Source organism: Tupaia chinensis, unplaced genomic scaffold (assembly GCF_000334495.1).
Source record: "Tupaia chinensis unplaced genomic scaffold, TupChi_1.0 Scaffold000567_1, whole genome shotgun sequence".
Lineage (NCBI taxonomy): Eukaryota > Metazoa > Chordata > Mammalia > Scandentia > Tupaiidae > Tupaia > Tupaia belangeri.
Window position 1 is genome coordinate 775,961 of NW_006160080.1, and position 9,473 is coordinate 785,433.

Here is a 9,473-nt window from a genome sequence, read left to right on the forward strand (position 1 = left end):
TAGGTAGAGGCCAGGGAGGCTGCTACCCATCCTACAGTGCACAGAACAGCCCCCACAGCAAAGAGCTGTCCTGGACAAATGTCAACAGTGCTGTGGTGGAGGAACTCTGAGCCAGATGAACAAAACAGGGCCCTGGGGCCAGCTGGTGGTGTGGTGGGTAAGGCACTATATCCACATGGCCGATTGCACAGTTCAAGTCCCACACCCAGCAGCTTGTACATACACCAGATGTATGTGCATGCGTGCCCAGAATCCTGAGAGGAAAATGGAGGAGAAGGGATTGTAGCATAGCCATCTCCCCTGGGGGGTCATTTCTGTCTCTCTCTGGCAAACACACATACCCTATAGCAAACAAACAAACAACAAAAAAAGGGAAGGGGGCCCAATACTATGAATGCTGATCGATCCTCCCAAAACAAGGATATTATTTAGTGATAAAATTAGAAATGATGTTTATTTTCTTCTGTGTACTTTATTTTCTTAAATATTCTACCATGAACATATCATGTAGAGTTGATTTAATATATTTTGACATAATCCTTTCAAAGCTCTTTTTTCAGAATAATTTATTTAATTTTATTTATTCATTGATTTATTTTAATTTGACCATAGAGAGACACACAGAGGGGGAGAGAGAGGGAAAGTGAGAAAGCAAGCTGTTAGGTCCAAGCTTCAAACTGTGGTCGACTATGAGGGAGTGTCCAGCGCCTTAACCACCACACCATCTGCTGATCCCATTTTTCCAAAGTTCTTTGAAGCCTCTTGCATCAAGTCAAACTCTACACCTCCATCCTCAAGGACACACATAATTTGGCCATGTCTGGCCTATGAAAAACTTAATTCTTTCCTACTTTTCATCAATAATGCTCCTCTTTTATTAGATCAACTCTCTTGCATTTTTGAACATACTCTGCCCATTTGTTCATCTTTTTTATTATCTGTGATACAAGAGTAATTGTCCACCTCACAGATTACTGAAAGGATCAAATTAGCTAAAATGTGCACAAGCATTACACAGCTGCCAAGTCCACTAGTGTTATGTTTCACTCTTTGTTGCCAAGCCCATATTTATTCCAGTTGAACAAAACATCCCAACCCAGAATTTCTTTTTCTACAAAGTCTGTCCCAACTTCCCTCAGGTTTTTTGGGGAGTCAGTGAACCCTACAACTTTGTCATTCCAATAAGAGAATAGCTTAAATTGAAGCACAGTTTTCTTGAAACACTAATTGTATGAGATATTATATCAAAATCACGTCAAGAAACATAACATTTGAATTAGGCAACTTGAAGAAAGTTTAATAATGAATTATTCACAGAGATGTGGGCAGTGTTGAGAACCCTCAAGAGATAGTACAGGAAGCTGTTACCATTTCTAGACCTGAAGGGAAAAGAGGATAGGGTGGGTTCTGAACCTAGAACCAAGAAGGAAAGAGTCACAGGGGAAGGTTCCAGATAGAAACTCTGATTTTCATGCACAGATGCAATCAAGTGTAGGTGACACAGGGAATACACACTCTAATCCTACTCCTTCCTCCTGATCACCTATGAGTAGACCAACCAGAAAGTTAAAGGGTGTATCAGTTAAAGATCTCCAGATAACAGAAACAATATTTGGGCAGAAAAGCTAAGGAAGAGGGTGGGAGGGAGATTTTACAGAATTGGCTCATGCAGTTGTGGGGCTGGTGGTAGGTTAGAGAAGCCAGTAAGCCAAAGTCCCTAGGGCAGGCCTGCAGTCTGGAAACTCAAGAAGGAGTTGATGTTGTCGTGTCCAGCTAGAATTTCCTCAGGAAACTTTGGGTTTTTGCTCTTAAGGGCTTCAAAGTATTAGATGTGACCTACCCACACTACAGAGAGAAATCTGCATTACTTAGAGTCTACTGGTTGTAGACACTGACTACATCTCCAGAACGCTTTCACAGTAGCATCCAGACAAGTGTTTAATTAAATAACTGGGTAATATAGGTTAGTCAAATTAGCACATAAAATTAACCATGACAGAGGTCAAGGGAGACCTGTTGATGTATTCTATACAGGTCTGCCTTCCTCAGAAAGCACATAGCAGGATGAAGGACACTTGAGAGTAGAGCAGAGAGAAGACAGACACTATCCAGTACAGTTGCAATAGCTGTGTTGTAAGCAAAAGTGTTCCGTGGTAAAAATAAATTTGAGAAACATCAAGTTAAACCAAGTTAAGCAAATTATTTTCCTAGTAAAAATGAAGAGGAAGGCCCTCTGGACAGCAGGAACATGATGGTCAAAGGCTCTTGGGTTAATTGGTGGGTGTAAATGTACATTATGGGAAGGAAATGTAAATGGGCTTATATAGATGGAGTAGGGTATCCAAGTAGAGTGAGATAGGTAAGGGGGCCATTAAGTGGAGGAGCTTACAGGCTAAGGACCTTCAAGTATATGATTAGGAAGCTTAATTTTATTCAAGAGGTAATTGAGAGTTGTTCTAAGCTTCTTAGAATGGGAGTAGCCTAATCCAAATAATAATTGAGAAAAATATTCATTCTCCTATGTGTAGGGTTCATTGAAATAAAGACAAGAAATGAAGAGACCAGAAAAGAGGCAGATACACCATGGGTCTAAGATGGTCACTGGTTAGTATGGGATTAGGGTAAGATTGAAAAGGAACCAGGACAGCCAAGAAATAATGCAGAGGAAGAAATGCTTAGTGGCAGGCTGGAAGTAAAAACTGAAAGAGAGAGATGATCCTAAATTTGGGGGGAAATTACATGTTATTTCATCATAACTAAAGGTCTAGAATACTCATGAAGTCCATCCAACTCCAATCAGCAACCAGGTCTTTCATTCCAAATGGGTATTAGAGGATGGTTTATGTGAGATGTCAGAATGACAGAAACCCTCTTTATTCCATTGTGCCACTGGAGGGCCACTTCTTACAATAATATAATAATTGGAGTTAAATTGCAGAAGCTTCTCTAGAAATAAACTCAGAAAAGGAGAAGATTGAGTCTGCCATGAGAGCTGAGATCTAGTGATTTCAGAGATAAGGCAATGAAGATGTTCTGCTGAGAATTTACCCTGGTAGAGCCCCTGTATCCTTCTCTTTGTCTCTCTCTGTCTCTCATCTGTCTTTTCATTTTTTTTAATTTTTCTTTTTTTAAAAAAATTTAAGGTAAAGTTCTTTCTTGGTCCTGAAATCCTCCTTTATCTTGGTAATAATCCCCTCCCCTTTCCTCCTCCTAGAGAAACAGAAAGGGCAGGCCAGAAGAAGACTGAGTCCACCATGAGAGCTTGAGATTTAGTGATTCCGTGCAGCACACAAGCACTGCATGATTTTCACTTTTTGTTTTTTAAAATTGACAAATAAATAATTTTTGGTTGTTGTCTTGCCTTTTCCATTTTTATCCTTTTTTTTCTCTCTTTCTCTGTTTTCTTACCTTTTTCTTTTACCTTATCACTTTGCTGCTCAGCCTCCAGCCACTGAGTGGCTGGAAAAGTCTAAGTGAAAAGTTGCCAAAATCCAAATACTATTTGGGTCCTCATATTCCTCAACTCCCACTGAATCTACGATTCAAAGGGAGAAAAACACAACACCAAGGAGTTTACATATCACATCCTGCTGTGCGCCTCTGATCACTCAGATTGATCTTTAGAAATTTGGAAGAAACAACCCATCCGATGACTAGAAATCACCGCAGGGGCACAAAAAATATGTGAAACCAAGAAAATACCTCATCCCCAAGGGAAAAGAATAACTCCTCTTCATCCACAGACAATACAATGGAACTCATGGAAATGTCTGATAAAGAATTTAGAGTATTCACAATGACAAAACTAACAGATATGGAAGAGAAGAGAGAAAATGAATATCAGAAGAAAAAAATCTGATGAGTTCCAGGTGGTAAGGAAGTTCTTGGGAGAGCTGAAAGAAGAAATACAAACCTTAAAAAAGAAACAAATGGAACTATTGGAGATGAAGGCTATAATACAGGAAGTCAAAACCTCCTTTGAAAGTATTAAAATTAGACTAGATTATACAGGAAATGAAATCTCAGCTGGAGAAGACAGGATCATTGGACTAGTAAAATCCACCACAAAGACTGAGAAAATAGCCAAAAAAAAATCGAATAATATATGAGAAATACTAGATATCATTAAATGTCCAAACATCCAGATAATCGGTATCCCATAAGATGAAGAGACTAATAAGGGTATTGATAATCTATTCCATGAAATCCTGGAAGAAAACTTCCCAAACCTAGAGAGACATTCAAAGATTCAGATCCAAGAAATACAAAGGACCTCAAATAGGCTTAACCCAAGAAGATCTTCTCCAAGACACATTGTAACCAGAATGACCAAAACCACAGACAAAGACAAGATACTAAGATTGGCAAGAGAGAAATGTCAAATAGCCTACAAAAGATATCCCATCAGGCTAACAGTGGACCTCTCATCGGAAACAATGGAAGCAAAGAAAGAATGGGAAAATATACTCAAAGTGTTGAGTGAAAAACAATTTCAAGCAAGAATACTATATCCAGCAAGGTGATCCTTCATATGGGAAGAGAAGACAAGAACATTCTCAGATAAACAAAATCTGAAAAAATTTACCAACACCAGACCAGCTCTCCAAGAAGTTCTGAAGGAAGTGCTATCTCAGGGAAACTAAAGTCAGACACACAGAAATAAGAGTTCTAAAACAACTAAGAAAATGGCCCGCTTAATGGTAGAGACAAGTCCAGAGATGAACTTTATCTTCCAGAATTTAAAAAGAAAGATTGAACCACAACAGAAGATAGATTAAGTACATGAGACTAAACTGGTGAAATAGTATTTTATGACTTTTGACTAAAACATTGCTGATTTTCTTCTAGGCTTTGTTTTCTGGTTTTAAGGAATTCTGTCCTGTCTTGAGCAGCAGATAGGTTCATGTACCTACTATTTGAACAGAATCCTGTTTCCTGGCTTTAAGTTTTAAGCAAAATTCCTTAGCATTTATTTGATTTATTAAAGCTGGAACTGCTTTTCTTGAAGTTAAAAATATATATATTAAAAAAATACCTATTTAATGACTGTAGTAAGCTATATAGCATCAGCTAGGTGCTACCTTATAGTATATTCATTCTACTTAGAGTTTCATGTCTAAAGTCAGACGTGTATTCACAGATATGTATATATCAGCTGAACTTGCTATTGAAGGTAGATTATTTAAGAAATTTTGGGAATCAATAAAATGTGGGGGAAAAAAGGAATGGAAAACAACTGTAGACACTATCTGTGTGGGAGGAGGGTGGGAAATGGCAGGGGGCGAGAAATAGGGGTTAAAAAAAAAATATATATATATATATGAAACTAGAAATGGAAAATTATTGACAATAACATGTATGATTAAGCCACTATACAGTGTATTCTGAATGGGAAATCACATTTTGTATGCTGTGATAATGCTCAAGGAATGAATCTAAATTAATTAATTCATTCAAAAATGTTTAGGAAATTATTTAATCAATTATTTTTTAAAAAGAGTGTCTTCCATTACCATGATCAATGAAGTGCTACAGGCTTCAGTAGACAAAGAATCAGGAAACATAGAAGAAATACAATGTACATTTCTTTCCACAAAGGGTTGGTCTCCCATCTTGGCAACTAAGCCTTTCATAGAAGCATATAAAGTTGTGTTCTATTCTCCATCCCAGTTTCTAACAAAGACACAGGTCAAAACTCATTCCCCCCAACCATCTAGGCTGCCACAGTGGACCAAGCAAACCTTCTAACACATACTCTGGCCTGAAGAAATGAACACTGGTCTTGGAGTTAGATAATACAAGTCCTGGCCTTGCCACTTGCCTCTAGCAAACCATTTCACCTTTCTGAAGCTGCTTCCTTACCTTTATGATGGAGATAATTTATCTTAAAGCAATGTTTTAAATAATGCAATAAAATGGAATAATGAAATAAAAGCATTTCGTGAACTGGAAAATAGAATCCAATCCATAGTATTATTCTCATGGAGGCAGTCACTTCAGCCTCCATCAGTCCCACCTTTGGTCATAAGGGCTGCATAGAGCCCTAAATTTGGGCTTGGCTGAGAGCTATGGCAAGGAAACCCCTAGTCAACTCCGTTTCTGAACCATAGACATGGGAATCTCAAGGGTGCTTAGGGAGTGGGAGAACAGAACTTGGGGTCCTCCCTTGTCTGGTTGCCATATAGGCCCCTAGTCACACTTTCAAAGATTCATTTGACTTGCTTTTTTGACTGTAATCAAGACAGAAAATATGGCCTTACTACAGTTAGCTTTCCAGTAATTGCTTTTATGGAAAATTTTTTTCTGCCATTTAATAAAGAAGAAGGCAAATAGCAATAATTTTCCCAAAAAGGTCAGGGAATAAGAACATATGGATAATTTCTCCTCTCTCAGAATGGCTTGGGCCTGATAAAATATCATCTCTCCTGAGCAGAAGTTACCGTTTTCTCAGAAGAAGTGGCAGAAAATTGGAAAATGCCAGCAGCAATGGCAGTTCCCTTTACAGAGGGCCTGAGATTTCAAGGAATCACTAGCTGTGTCCACCTGTCACATCAGTGATTAAAGATTAGGAGCATCCAAGACTCAGAAGTTACTAATAACATTAAGGTAGTCTGGTCAGCCAACCATGTTAGCAACTCCAAGGAGTCTGTTGAAACTGAGTGTACACTTCAAAAACTGTGGATGTGATGACACAATAATAGCTCACATTTATTGAGCACTTACATAGGTTGGATGCCATGCTAAGCTCCTTCCCTGCCTCAGTTCATTGAATCTTCACAAAAGTCTCATAAAGTAAATGTAATAATTGCCCCCCACTCTACAAAAGAAGTATAGAGAGTTTTAAAATATATATAGCCCAATCTCAAAGAGACAAGAACCAAAACCACCATATTGGTGTGTATAGGAGTAACAAGGATTCCAAAGCGTCGGCAGCCTGTGGACATAAATTCAAGTGGACTACCCTCAGCATCTCAAATTTCTTGCACTTAACTCTACTTGCTCACACAGGTCATCCAGAAAAGAAAAACAAAAACAAACAAAACTTCTCATCCTAAAATATGACTAAAAGTCTTCAAAGGTTGACTCTCCTGTACCCATGGTTTGTCGGTCACAGTCACTATCTGGCCCTGGGTGCCACAGAGAATTAGAGACACTGGTTCTTCTCCTTTTATGGTGATGCCCCTTGTCACCTAGACCCTGAAACAGCTCTCCCAGAGCCTGATTTCCCCTTTCCTCATGAAGGCTCGAAACTTGAACCTCCTTTCCCAGTTTTGCCCTGTCCTCTTCCCGTCATCTCGATCTCAAAAGCAAATGTAACAGAACAGAACATCAGAATCAGCTTATGCCAGAGTGTTTCCTGAAACACCTTTCATGGTTCAAAATTCATGTAATTCAAGAATTATTTTCCCACAGGACTGACAAAAGGTAGTAGCAGGTAGTTCTGTTTATCACCTATCTTAGTGTGGTCATATGCAGGGAGCACTAGCTTTTAGGAAGGAACCACAGTGCATGAACAACATAGGGACAGAAGAGAGGAAGTGAGTAGGAGAGAATCACAGTGACCAAGGGAGAATTTAGATGAGAAGAAAAGAAAGTCACTGAGATTTTACACTCAAGAGACAGAAGAGGCATGCATTCGAGGATAGCGATAGTTTTCAAAGATAAAAGAGAAATCAGAGAGAGAACATTTTTTTAGAATTATTTATTTAATTTTATTTATTCATTCATTTATTTTAATTTGACTAGAAAGAGACAGAGAGAAAGAGAGGGGGGAAAAGTGAGAAAGCAAGTCACCAGGTCCAGGACTCAAACCATGGTCAGCCATGTGGGAGTGTCCAGCGCCTTAACCACCACACCACCTGCTGGTCCCAGAGAGAGAACATTTTATATTTTCATGAGCCACTTCCAGAAAGAGAGTTTTGGAAGTGCCACTGCAGGGCATGCTAGAAAGATTGAGAATGATAAAGTTGTCTTAAAAAGATGCTTTTTGGGGACCAGCAGATGGCATAATGGTTACGTTGCTGGACTCTTACATGGCTAACCACAGTTCAAGTCCCAGATCTGGTGGCTTGAAACTCACAACAGACATGTGTGCATGCATGCCCAAAATCCCAAGAGGAGAATGAAAGAGAAGGAATTACAGTGTAGTCATCTCCCCTGGGGGTGAAGTCTCACTTTCTGTCTCTCTGTTTCTCTCTCTGGCTCTCTAATGAGCACACATGCCCTATAGCAAAAAAAAAGGGAGGGGGGAAGATGCTCTGTTAAGCTTTGCTGGAATTAAGAATGTACTCTCCCATTGACTTTTCTTTCCTCCTGATATTACAGATGTGAATGGTGGTCAATTATGTCTTCTGTCACAGAACTATTTCTTTAAAAGCAATATTGCTCAGAGACTGAGCCATATGGAACCCCAAATGCAGTTGGGTTAAACAAAATAAAAAATAATTTATTCTCTTTTCAGGAAAAAATATCCCCAGATGTATTACACATATAAACACCTATGTCATCAACCTTTGAATTTTTATTTGAGCTGAACCGAGACATGCCATAAAAATTGAGTAGAGTGTCATCTATTGGGTCATCAGAAAAGTCATGATGTGTTTTTCCACATTTTTCTATGCAAAAATGCATCATGAATTTTCCATTGACCCAATAGAAGGAGGGCTGCCTTCCCTCATACTGATGGTTATTTTTAAGATACTCGGATGTATTCAAAGACTGAATTTTTCACAGCAAGTGTTGGAAACAAATGTTCATTTTATGGATGGTTTAAGGTATCTACATCTTTATATCTTTTTTTTTCTTCCCTTATTCTCATTTTAAGCCTACAAAGCCAAATTTTATGGATCTAACTCCACATTTTTTAATCCATCCCATCCTTCCCATTCAAAATAGATTTTTAAAAAAATCTTTATATGAATGCTTGTCTCAGTAAGCTTTTGCTATGTACACAATAACCTCAAAACCTAGTGGTTTAAACAAGGATTATTTATTTAGCTCATGATTCTGGAGGTTGGCTGAGTTGTTCTGATCTGGGCTGGCTCTGTTGATGCCTGTCACACTTGAGCACACATCTGCAGTCAGCTGGCAAGCAGCTAGAGGCTGGATGATTTAGGGCAGTCATATTCCTATGTCTGCCAGTTGGGCAGACTGAGGCAATAGGGCTCTATGTCTTTCATCATCCAGCAGATTATCTGGGTTCCTTCACAAAGGGGTAACTGGGTTCCAGTTCCAAGACAAACGCAAGCAGAAATTTCATGGCCTCTTGGCGTTGTGATGTCTAGATTTGGAATTCACTTGAAGTCACTTCTACTACATTCCCAAGCCAGGTTCTGATTCAAGAATAGGGAAACATCCCAACTCTTGATGGGAGGACCTTCAAAGTGTTGAAGCCATTTGTGAAATCCATTCTACTATTTATATATCTGAATTCACTGGCCCCTACCCCAGAGAAGACATTTGCAGCTGAAGCT